The sequence below is a fragment of the Amphibalanus amphitrite genome, unplaced genomic scaffold (genome assembly GCF_019059575.1).
Source record: "Amphibalanus amphitrite isolate SeventyFive unplaced genomic scaffold, NRLGWU_Aamphi_draft 000039F_arrow, whole genome shotgun sequence".
In the NCBI taxonomy this organism is placed as follows: Eukaryota; Metazoa; Arthropoda; class Thecostraca; order Balanomorpha; family Balanidae; genus Amphibalanus; species Amphibalanus amphitrite.
Window position 1 is genome coordinate 1,123,388 of NW_024881535.1, and position 12,678 is coordinate 1,136,065.

Here is a 12,678-nt window from a genome sequence, read left to right on the forward strand (position 1 = left end):
GCACGTTGAAACACGCGCAGAGGCCCGGCAGTCGGCACGTGTCGAGCTCTGCTGCAGGGCGAAACACTGTAGCCACTGCAGACCGTAGAAGCTGGTAGAAGCTGCGCGCGTCCGTAGGACAGCGCCGATAGCGCAGCCAGCGCGCGCAGAAACTGCGCGCGTCCGAAGATCCAGCCGGCGCGCAGAAACTGCGCGCTCCCGAAGATCCAGTCAGCGCGCACAGAAGCTGGCGCCGAGCAGCCGAAGACCAGCCAGCGAGCGCAGATGCCGCTCGCGCAGAGCCAGAAACTGGCGCGTGTAGAAACTGTAGCCGCCGACGACCTCAGGGCCCCGGATCTCGCGCCGACCGGTAGTGAAACGCGCTCTCCGCCTGTGCTGACCATATATTGCTCGTAGAGCAGCAAACAGAACGGAACAAAGCGTAGCGGTTTCTGGAATCGAAACAAAGGAAACTTAACATATGACCAAACGAACACCAACCAAACGAATACGCAGACACAACAAAGCAAAGAAAAACAAAATCGGCAAACAATCTCACAAACATGAACTAATTTCCGAGGTCAAAATCGCTCACTCACCTACACGGTGCGCCCTTGTGCACTCACGTCGAACGGCCGAACCAAGCCAAACACGACCAAACCAAACCGATGCGCGGCACGCTAACGCCGCCGCGACAGGCCAACCAAGAATGGGCGCTGCCCCGCCGGCCGCCCCTCCACTGACCCAGAAGGTGACGTGGCAGGTCAGCCGGCGCCGGGTCACGTGACCGTAGAGGTCACGGTCAGTAAATCGAACAAATCCAAATAACTTATGACCGCGGATCACAATACAAAACTAAATTACAAATCGATACCTAAAATAAACCAAAAGACACAAGGCACCAAATCAAAAAATAAACATATCAATAAATCGATAGCAAATGGACAACCGAAAATCACACCGCCATCTGTCAAGCGCCCAGACAACTAAAAGTTACCATCGCCAGGCGCCAACGGCGCCAACAACGTGGAAAAAGGTATTTTAATCCCATCGATGTGTGGGGATCTTTCAAGCGATGGTCGAGGTCCACGTTTGAAGACCATCATGACTGATTTTGGTGCTGACAAAAAGAATCCCCATTTTGTGCACCATTTAACGCAGTGATCAACCACTGTTTGCAATATAGAATCAGCCTGTTTGTAGTTTTTGTGGGATACCCATATTGCTATATCATCAGCAAAAAGCGAATAGCGGACAGAAAATGTTAGAACACGTGGCAGGAGTAGGAGCATATCGTTCAGGGCAATCAAGAACAGCGTAGGTGACAGCACGCTGCCTTGAGGGACGCCATGTTCCATTACAAAGTCGTCAGAAAGTGTCGCTTGGCAACGAACTTTGAAAGTTCGGGGTTTTAGGAAATTTTGAAGAAACGCAGCCAAATGGCCTCTGATTCCGATTGAGTGCAGCTTATAAATTATCGTCGAACTGTGTACCTTGTTGAAGGCTGACATTAGATCTAGGAAAATAGCAACAGTCGGTCGCCTATGTTCCCAGTTTACCTGGATGTCCGAGATAAGGCGAATGATATTGTCTGCCGTACTACGATTTTTCTGAAAACCGCTTTGACATATATCAATGCAATGGTTGCTCTCAAGGTAAAATCGCAGGCGCCTGTTAACCATTCTTTCGAAAATCTTGGAAACACAATTGGTTAGTGAGATTGGGCGATACGAATTTGCGTCGTGCTGGTCTTTGCCGGGTTTGAGGATAGGTATGATTATACTTTTAAGCCATTCATCCGGGAAGTTGTCCTCAGTCCATAGTTTGTTGAATGCTATCAGTAGTGTGGAAAGGTTAAGTTCGTTCAATTTTGTGAAAAAAGAATATGGAATGGAGTCTGGTCCTACCGAAGTTTTAGTGCTTGCCTTTGCTAGGGATAGTTTAAGTTCTCTTAGGGTAAAAGGAGCATTGTATGGTTCAGAGTTTGCAGAAGAAAAATCAAGATTTACTGTTCTATTAACGAGAGCTCGATGCACGCTCAAGGAGTAAATATCTGTAGATGATGTGTTGGCAAAGTGTTGGGCAAATATATTTGTGACGGTAACTGGGTCAGTTACGAATATATTGTTTGAAAGCAATTGCGGAAAAGCACCTGAATTAGTTCGTCGTGAGGCGAAAGCACGAACATGACTCCAAAGTTCGCTGAGCGGGGTAAAACGATTACATTTAGCGGCATAGTTTTGCCATGCCGCCTTCTTTTCTTTGTATATAGTTTCCGCACATTCCTTACGGGCAGCGGTATACAGTTGGGCATGTCTGGGACATATGCATCTCTGGAAGTTTCTGAAAGCTCTTTTTCTTATTGCTTTGGCTCTTTGGCATTTCCAGTTCCACCAGACAAGATTTTTAGATTCATTTGCAGTTCCAATCTTAATAGTTTTTTCTTTTAGCGTTTCACTGGCCGATTTCTTCATAGCCCCCATAAAATTGGAAATGGTCTGAGACAGGCCGTAGGGAGCATGTCTGTTGACCTTTGCGTTAAAGCCCGACCAATCCGCGTTATTTGTTTGCCATACCTTCAGTGTCGGTGCTGGTGACAGCGTGGTTGCACTGGTAAGCATGATGTGAATTGGATAATGGTCTGAAAACAGCGGATCCGATGTTACGGTCCATCTAAAGAGCGGTGCGATCCTCGGGGAAGAAATTGACAAATCAATTGCAGAGGTTGTGTGGTAGCTACTACTGACAAACGTTGGGTTGCCGTCGTTCATAGCTACAAGGGACTGGCGGTTTAGTGCAGCTTCAATTATCCTGCCTCTCGGCGATAAGTGTCGGCTGCCCCATAGTGGACTATGACCATTGAAATCGCCGAGCAGAAGGCAATTTTCTGGCATTTGCTCTAGAAGGTCATTCAGATTTTGCCGGTTTACAACAGTTGCATTTGGCGGCAAATACACTGAAACAACCAACAACTCGCGGTTTAGTAGTGAAACAGTAGCTGCTACAACATTTAGCGGGGAAGCTATGTTTGTTTTCCGTTGTGACACTGAGTTTGCTACATAAAGAGCTACGCCACCCTGTCTATTTGCTAGATTTATGTCCTGTCTGTACAAAGTATATCCAGCCACATTGTAATTGTAATGATCTGTGCTTTTAAAATGAGTTTCCTGAATCGCGGCTAGAAGGGGAGCTTCCTTTTGTATATACTGTTTAAATTCAGACAAATGGGATAGAAGTCCTCCTACATTCCATTGAAGCAAAAAATCCATTGCAGCAGCTATCTAGTTTGTTTGGCGCGCTATTCTGGGATGAAGGATCGTCTGGTCACGACCTGGGTACGAAGGCCCACATTTTTCCTCTCCTTTGTTGAGCGTGCTCGGAGGCGAGTTTTGGGGCCTTCTGCATGGAGGGTGAGCTGAGTGTCGGAATCGCTGTCATCAATGACTGATGGCGATCGCAGGACGGAAGACACGGCGACCATTTTGGGGGTCTCCTCGTCCTCGCTCGTCGTATTGGCATCATAGCATGTGTCGTCGTCGGAATCTGTAGCCCTGGTCCGGTGGAGTGGTGTAACTACGGAGACGCCAGTTGGGTTGCTGGGGGACATTTCACAGGTGCCTGGTGTTTGGGCCTGGTGTCGTGTCCCACCACTTTTGTGCGGGCCTGTTTCTCGCTGATCAACCACGGTGGGAGAGTCAGGGTGGACTGTCTTGGGTGTCGGTGTCGACCGGGCGCAGCCTACATCGATAGACCGAGCGAGTTCCGGCGTCGCGGCCGTGCGCTTCCGAGCATGGGTGCTTGGGTGGTCTGGCGGGCTCGTGTCTTTGCGGGCTGGTGGCGTCAGCTTTGCGTGACGTGCGACATGGGGCAGATCCCGAGGGGGTGGGAGCTCTGGCCACTCCTGTGGGCGGTTTGCAGCCTGGGATATCTGAGCCTGTGTTTGTCCCACATGGCGCGGTACTCCCTCGTGGTGGGAGGTGCTGGGCTGGGTCATGGGGGGTGACCCACCGTGGGTGCCAGCCACGTGTCCAGATCTGCGTTGTGTGGCCTCGCGGAGCTCCTGCACCTTTGCAACCCACACGGGACAGTTCTTGTCAGTCACTGGGTGCGGTCCATTGCATGCAGCACAGTGGGGAGGGGCGACACACCCTGTAGACGGATGCTCCTCTGAGCAACGTTTGCATATTTCAGCACGAGACCTACATGTGCCTTGTCCGTGTCCATAACGCTGGCACTTGCCACAGCGCCGAGGCAGCTGGTGAGATGGCCTGACTTCATAGCGCATGTACACTGCATAAAGGTGTTCAGGCAGCTGTGTGGCCGAAAACCTCACCTTGAGCAGTGGGTTCGGTCTGGAATTTTTTGAAGGGAGGCGTGTGACACTTGTGACACCCTGGTCACGGCTTTCCTCAAGTATGGTTTGAGGAGACTCCATTGAGAGCTCAGGGGCATAGACCATCCCCTCCACCTGGTTTAGGCGGTCTGCTGGAATCACAGAGATGTCCTCCCCCCTGAATGACCTCCAGGCTAGCAGAGCCTCGGTCTGGTACATGTCCCTCGTTTTGACAAGCAGAGAGCCGCTTCGAAGTGCAGAAACCTTAGCAGCTGCATAATGGATCACGTCCAGGAGCTCATCTCGAATTTTGTAAGGGCTGAAGTTCCGAAAGCTTTGGTTTTTTTCCTTAAATCTCACGAGGAGGTAAGCAGGTCCAGTGGGAAGGAACTGACCTTCGTCAGTAGCGGTAACCGCCTTGGAGAACATGGCTGGCATAGCTGGAGAGAACGACACCAAAAAGCGAGATGATCTTGTGAGGAAATTACAAGTCTTGCCAAACAGTAATCGACAAAAAATGAAGACGTGAAGAGGAGGGAAAGCAGACTCACCGTGGAATCTTGCTTTAACAGTGGGAAGCCGATCGGGCAGAGTGAGACGAATGAGACGAAAAGCTGTCGAGACTAAATCCACCAGAATTCAATTTTACGCAAAGACAAGGCTATTTTTGATAAAAAAAAGAAATGCTGAACAGGACGGGAACAGAATATCCCGTAAAAAACACCCTAGCACTTAAGGGAAACTGCAAAAAGTCTACCCCTAATCCATGCCCAATGTATATAAAAACACTACACGCCCTACGCCACGAACAAATCAACGTGCGTGCACGGTTCCGCAAAGCGGTGAGTCACGAACCGACTTTCCGTCAAATTTTAGCCTGAACCTAGCGGCCAAATTATCGTAGTTTTATAAGTAAATATTTTTCCTTTATAATATCGTATCAATTTGCAAACAAAATGGATTAATATTTATCTTAATAATTATCAATAGTCCAAAAAATTAAAAAATACCAAAAATATGAAAATTTTAAAAAATAGACTAGTGGATAAAAACAACACTAAACACCAACCTACAGCCATCAAGTACCTAAGACAGTAATGGCGCAGAGGTGTCAAAAGAAAAAAAAATAAAAACAAGGCCCTACAAAGTGAACAATTTTCGCCATATGAAAGCTTTTATTTTGTTTTATTTCTTTAGGGAAGTTGCTTGAGGGGTAAGGAATAGGCGCTCGGGCAAGAGGCCTTTGGCCCTATCCTCGAAATTAGCTTGCTTCAGCTTCCTTTCACTTTGGAGCACCGATCAGCTAGTGAGGATTGAGGAATACCTATCAATAACATATTCAAGGGTTTTTGTAATTTTCAAATGCAGCATTGTCCATTCTCCCTTATTTCATGTGACTGTATTTTGTTAATTGTTTCCATCATTGTTATGCACTCAGGCGATGGCTGTGTACCGAGGCCAGCATTTGACGACAGCCACTGCTAGTCTGCTGGTGTGTGCGCTGATGCTGTCAGTGCTGGTGGGATTAGAGTTCACCAGTCACCTGAATGCCAGAAGAAAAGAGGACAAGTTTATGTCATATTCTAAAGAGGTTAGTCCACGTTTGGGCGGGATATGAACACAGATTTGCTCTGGGCTGGATCTTCTGAGCTGCTCAAGCTGCTCTTCTGTTTGATGGTCCCAGCTATTATTATGTTATGTTGCATTGTTGGTTAGAATATATTTACCTGATAGTAGCTCATCTCATCTGGAAGAAACACTTCAGGGGCAGCATGAATGGATGTGCAATGTACCTACCAATTGACTAAGCAAACCAACACTCTAGCCTACTGGACTGTCAAAGCCAGCAGTTTCATCTGAGACCAACACAAAAGCTTAATTCTAAATGTACTTAGTTTGATTGGTATATGTCAAGTTTAGGTCCTAACTACAATTGTGACGCTGTTGATACAAATACGAAACAGCAAAAAATTTTGGTTTTAGGTTAGGTTAGGTTGTAGGTTTGTAGGTTTTAGGTTGTAGGTAGGTAGGTTTGTAGGTTAGGTTAGGTTAGGGTAGGTTTGTAGGTTGTAGGTTGGTAGGTTATAGGTAAGTAGGTAAGGTTAGGTCAGGTTTGATTATGTTTTTTTCTTTTATTTGCGAGACATATGAGTATCATTTTTGGATTCAGGATGTCAAATAATGTAAAAATATGAAAAGTTTATCAATGAAATCTTCTTAGGACTTAAACTTGACATTTACCGTTTGATTTACCTTATGAATGCTGTAAACAATAGTGCCACTATCTGAAACAAGCGTGTTGCAGATTGGGATTGAGTTTGTATCGCTGTCTAGTTGTTCTCGATGTCCGGACTGTCGGGAGAGGCCGTCGGTGGGGGCCTCTCCTTGGCTACACTGCGATGATGATTGATATTCGATGCACGGCCGGAAAGCGCACGCTTACTTGTGCCATACATGAGATAGACCGCTATGCCCACGGTTCGTTGGAAGGTCATCTCAGGCTCAAAAGAAACGATATATACCATTCGAAAGCTTACGGTGAGCTGAATCCAAAACTGTATTTTTTATCAAAATCGATCGATGGCCTTTTTTGAAAATTGCGTTTTTCTAAAAACTTCATAATCTTTTATTCAACGGGCTGTCCCGGACATTCTTGAAAACATAAACATGTATTTTTGAGTTCCAGTGAAAGCTGAACGCCAAAAGAACAATATTTAGCGAAGCAATATTTCCAAACATTAATATGCGTCTCCCACAGCCGAAAATAAGGCGCAATCACACAGCTCAGTGTCACGATGGACCAAAGTCAGCCACACAGAAGCGTGAAATGACCCTTATCGACTCGCAGATCCGGCGCTCTCGGCCCGCCTGACCGGCACGGAAAGAACGTTCGGCTCTCGTTTTACTAAACAAATGTCAAAGTTGTCAGTTTAACTGTCCACATCGCTATTAAAGCTATTCAGGATACCTGTGAAGAAAATTCATTGTTCTGTCATCTTCACATCATGCATTAATCTGCATCTGTTCATGTCTACTTTGCTCCATTGAGCTTGGTATCATGCCCATATAAGGAAAATTGGCCGCGCTGAAATGTCAGAGGCTGCACCGGCCTCAGCTCGGGTGGAGTGGGGGTAGCGCCCGGCGGGGCAGGGTAACCTTTGACCGGTCGCACGGCCGAGCAGCTGTCACCAGTACAGCCTCTGACAGTGAAACCCCGCTCACTTCCCCTGCGCGGGCACTGATCGCAGCTGGATGGAACAAAACATGCATAAGAAAAATGTAAATTAAAGCATGTTGTAAATCAAGCAGAACAATGAACTTTCTTCACAGGTATCCTGAGTAACTTTAATAGCGATGTGGACAGTTAAAGTGGCAAATATTACATTTGTTTAGTAGAACGAGAGCCGAACGTTCTTTCCGTGGCCAGTCAGGCGGGCCGAGAGCGCCGGGTCTGCGAGTCGATAAGGGTCATTTCACGCTTCTGTGTGGCTGACTTTGGTCCATCGTGACACTGAGATGTGTGATTGCGCCTTATTGTCGGCTGTGGGAGACGCATATTAATGTTTGGAAATATTGCTTCGCTAAATATTGTTCTTTTGGCGTTCAGCTTTCACTGGAACTCAAATGCATGTTTATGTTTTCAAGAATGTCCGGGACAGCCCGTTGAATAAAAGATTATTAAGTTTCTACAAAAACGCAATTTTCAAAAAAGGCCATCGATCGATTTTGATAAAAAATACATTTTTGGATTCAGCTCACCGTCAGCTTTCGAATGGTATATACCGTTTCTTTTGAGCCTGAGATGACCTTCCGACGAACCGTGTGCCCCGACAGATCGGAAGGGACAAAAAAAGGCGGTAACAAAACAAGTTTCACACTCAAAACGCATTCCGGAAGTGGACTAGGGGTGTTCACGGGCACCGCACACTGCTGCGTGCGGTGTGTGCGGAGCGTCCAGCAGGCGTGGGGGTAGGGGATGGGTAGGCGGCTCTGACGTCACGGCTGCGTGCGGTTGACGGTTCGCTGTGGCCAGTCCCGACCGGCCACAGCGGTCGCTGTGTGCGGTGACGGAAGGCTGACGTAGGGACGCAGTGGGCGGAGCTTGGAGGCTGTGTGCGGTCCGACCGCACACAGGGCCCGTGAACAGCCCTCTGAAAAAACCAGAAGCCATGAAAGCACATCAATACCGTCTACCAACACTTCGATAAAGAGGAAATAATAACGGTACTTAACATCATAAAAGAGCATCTCTAACTGCATAAAATCATAAGATCACAGCATACACCAGCTCTACCCAGTCGCATGACACAGGAAATTATTTCTGTCGTCAGGTGAAGGAGGTAAATGGCATGATGGAGAATCTCGAGGCCCGGTTCGAGATAACCAGTCTGGAGATCCAGGCGCTCCGAAATAGATCGCTACGGATGTCCGGCGAGCTTGGGGCACGCTCAGATGCGGAGAGGTAAGCTGATTGGGGCCTGATTAGGGTCGAGAATAGACCGGGCGATGTTGATTCAATAACGATCAATGATCAAAACAGATTGGGATATGGATGGTACATGTGATCTTGATGTCGATAGTGTCGGGTTTTATTGTGTGCTGGGTTTTGTTTTAACTTGATGCAAGTACCTTTTTATAGCTGTGAAATTTATCATTCTGCCTTGTTCAAGGTTTGCGACCATTGAATGGGCATGAGGCTGTCATTTTGGTGCGGACTAAGTAGGGTACTGTTTGGTGGACATAAGAATGAACGTGGACCAAGAACATGGAGAACGATTTTATATCGGCACCACATTATTGCGTTCATCGTCCACGCTGTCTGACATTTTCACGGTGACTATAAAAAGATATTTTATTATTGACGAATCCCTCCCCTCGCCCGGCAGATGACCCCTCGTCCATCATGCGTCTGTTGGTGCGTAGTTCTGCCGACCGACGATGACAGGTACCGGATGACGTCATTAGGCCTACATAAACACAACGACAGCTGTCCGCCACGTCCTTCCACGTCTCGTGAGGCCGCCAAACCGGTACCCTTGAGGTAGCAATGGTCGAGGTCAAACATTTGTCGTCTGGACGCTGAACTGGTCCCGTTGTGACGTAGATGGTGGACAAAGTTGGATGAATTAGCCACGCCGGCTCAGGATATATGGAATACGGTACTGTTAAATGACATCGAATATGTTGCAATCACCACAACTAAACACCGTTGTTTATGTTACTGGTGTGTTTCCAGGGGGAGTTGATTATATTTAAGTACTTATCGATATTTTGCTGTGTGTATTCGTGCTGTTTTGCGTTTGTTGTTTTGAGTTGTTAATTTATCGTGTTCATGTCTACGTGTTGTTTATAGCCGTTTGAGTTGATCACGTAGTCATTTTCAGATAAGGAAACAATGCTAATGTTTCGGCTGCAAGTTGTGTATAAAAGTCTGCGAGTGATGTTCATCTAACCAACGACACAGCCATAGGAGGGCCAACCATTGCCATCCATTGTTTTTCACTGCAGTGAGGAGTTCGTCTGAGATAACCTGCGCGGGGCAACAAGTATTTGGTAGACGCTCGGCGTTGTTCGATGTTACGACGTTGCTTTAGGGGTTCGTCCATACCGTGTTCGCTGTCTTTAATCAGCCGTCCAGCTGTGTTCCGATTGGGCGTCGACACTAGTGACGTCACGCGTTGTTTCTTTTTTCAGTTCACGTTAATATGTTGTTTTGGCGATAAGAATATCGAAATAGGACGAGTCGTAATAGTGTGTCTTCCATTTCAGAAATGTTGTCGCATGTAATGTTTAGCATTCCATGTTACTCGCTGTGGACGCTTGAAGCTCTGCTAGTAAATTGCCCTTTGATTTGTTGTAGCATGTCCGTCATTATTCGAGCTTAGATCAGTGTCTCCAGAGAAGTTACTGTTATGCTGGTGTCACGCAGTTTGCAGTGTACCTGTTTCTTACCAACTCAAATTGTACGATCGTTGTACGCAGCTTGAGTTCGATATAGCCATCGATTTCTTCCAAGGTCGTGTTCCACAGTTATCGAAAATTGATTAACGTACCAATATGAATTCGTGTGCTGTAGTCATCGTGCTTTCCAAGGTCTTCTTGTGTTTTAACTGTTGCAATAGCTTCATAGTGTCACTGATAGATAATATAAATACTGTTTTCATTATGTGTGTAAAGAATTGCCATGGAGGAAGGAGTACTGGAGTGGCAACTTCATGCTTTTTTGCGACAGACACCTTCCAGCTAGTACCGTTCATAGGTTCTTATCGAAAGCAGAACTACACCATTCAGCCAATCAGCGTTGCCAACCGTCCGTAATTCAACCAATGAGCGCGCTCGTAACCAGCTGACGAATAAAATGACAGACTACATCGAGCAATATCTAATTTTATAAGTTTATAAGTTTATATTTATAAGTTTATTATTATAAGTATAATAATAATATAAATAATATAAAATATTTATAAGTTTTAATGTCAATTTCAACGAGCCGGCGCCTGCCCGTTCTTCCCGTCCTCGTCTCCAGCTGTAGATGTACCGCCCTTCGCGCACCGGATTTGAGATTAATCTGTGAAAGTCGCTAGAACTTGAATGTAACCATGGTCTTCTCCGTTTAATTTCCTGCACGTTGATGTACAAAAATCACACGTAGCGCCCAAAATAATCTTCCTACGCCCTTTTCTCTAAACCGCTGCACGCCATAGCCCGCCATTATAAGCCGACCGCCGCGACCCGCCGATACCAAGGCCATCTATAGAAGGTACAGTCACTCTCCCGCCGACCAATCAGAGACAGATCCTGAGTGACGTCACCCCTGATGCTCGCAAGGGGTACTCCATTCCTTTCAACGTAAGAATGACTAATTTCATTTGAAGATTATTGATGGCACTCTACACATACCGCTCAGCCGTTGATGTCGATGGAAAGCCCAACTAATTTTCCAGCGACAAAAAAGAGCAGCAATATGCTAAGAAATGGCCGGTTTTGAAGATATAGACGATTTAAAAACCCTCTGCAGCAGCAGGAAAGCAACGTAAAAACGCATCGAGCTTATATTTTTACTTTGGATAATTCATTTTTCAGTAAGTTTTTAGATATGGTATAGATTTGAGTTACAACTTTATTACAATATTTTCATAACTTAAAACTTTATTTCAAAATAATATTTTCAAAAATGGCAGCTGTTGGCCAGTAGCTTGGGAGCGATTGTGGCGCACCGCGCCATTAATTGCCCTGAGGCCCCCTTATGATGTCATCAAAAGTGGAGTGACATGGGCCTGGCCGATACTAGCTGGGGCGTTTCGACCCGCTCCCGCTAGGTGGACCCTTTGAATTTTATTTGTAGGCGGAATTCTCCACATAAAAAATGATAATGACGTCACGGGGGCTTTACTCAAAACGACTCAAAACATCGGACCTACCTGTTTCTTATAGGTATCTTGAGGTACGGACCGTGTCTGTCGCTAACGGCCCATGGTAAAGGCATGGAGTTGCCACTCCAGTATTCTCTCCTCCATGGAATTGCCTTCCTTTTCATAGTAGCAACTCGCAACGCATTTTACCTGTTGGTGTCCTGCGTTTTGTTTGTGGAGGCATGGGCACGATATCGTGGGGATTCCAGAAGTGTGAGTTCGGTCCCTGATGCCCGACCCTTATCGAGCTATGATTCCGATAGGTTTTCGCCCGGCTGCTTTCTCGGGAAAAGCAGAAAACAAGTGCAGAACTCCCAGTGCTTGCGTCCTTTCAGAGCCTATTTTAAGGGAATTTGACTGGGGGGGCAACCTGGAAAATTGTCTCTAATAATCCATCAACCCTCGCCCGTATTGGTATTTTCCAGCTGCGAACGTATATAGGGGGGGGGGGGTCCGTTGGACCTTCCCCCTTGCCGTTTCGACCCTGCTCGAGCTAGAGCTTCGTGGAAAAAACGACCGTGTTGCCCGTGATGAAAGGAAGCCGATGATACCCAATTTTAACCCTCGCCGACCCTCGCCGACACAGGGGGGGGGGGGTTGATGCAACCCCCCTAAGGTTTTTTTCGCGAATAACTCGCGTAAAAAGCTGCCGATTGCAACGAAACTTTCAGTACCAGCTCGCATTTATCAATTTTACACCTACCCTGAAAATTGCATGTGACCCTGACCCAAATGACCTTTGACCTGTGACCTACTTTCCGAGACCATGTTTGGCCGGAATCACGATTCGGCGTATGTCGACTCGCATTAGCCGCGCTTTTGCAAGCTTTTCGTGCTTTCAAACGTTCAAACATGTGATTTGATGTTGCTCCCATGCATTAGGGTGGATGTCAAGGTCACCTGAAGGTCAGGTCAGGTCAGTGACCTTTGATGCCCTCGGTTCACTTTTTCGAG

General features: G+C 46.7%; 1 long non-coding RNA gene across 1 annotated transcript; it reads left to right on the forward strand.

The window, feature by feature from the left end:
* Positions 1 to 5,385: 5,385 nt before the first annotated feature.
* LOC122374398 lies at positions 5,386 to 10,475 on the forward strand. The gene is made up of 4 exons (XR_006255210.1): positions 5,386 to 5,525; positions 5,751 to 5,903; positions 8,644 to 8,774; positions 9,199 to 10,475. It is a non-coding gene; the product is annotated as an uncharacterized LOC122374398 (long non-coding RNA).
* Positions 10,476 to 12,678: the final 2,203 nt, after the last annotated feature.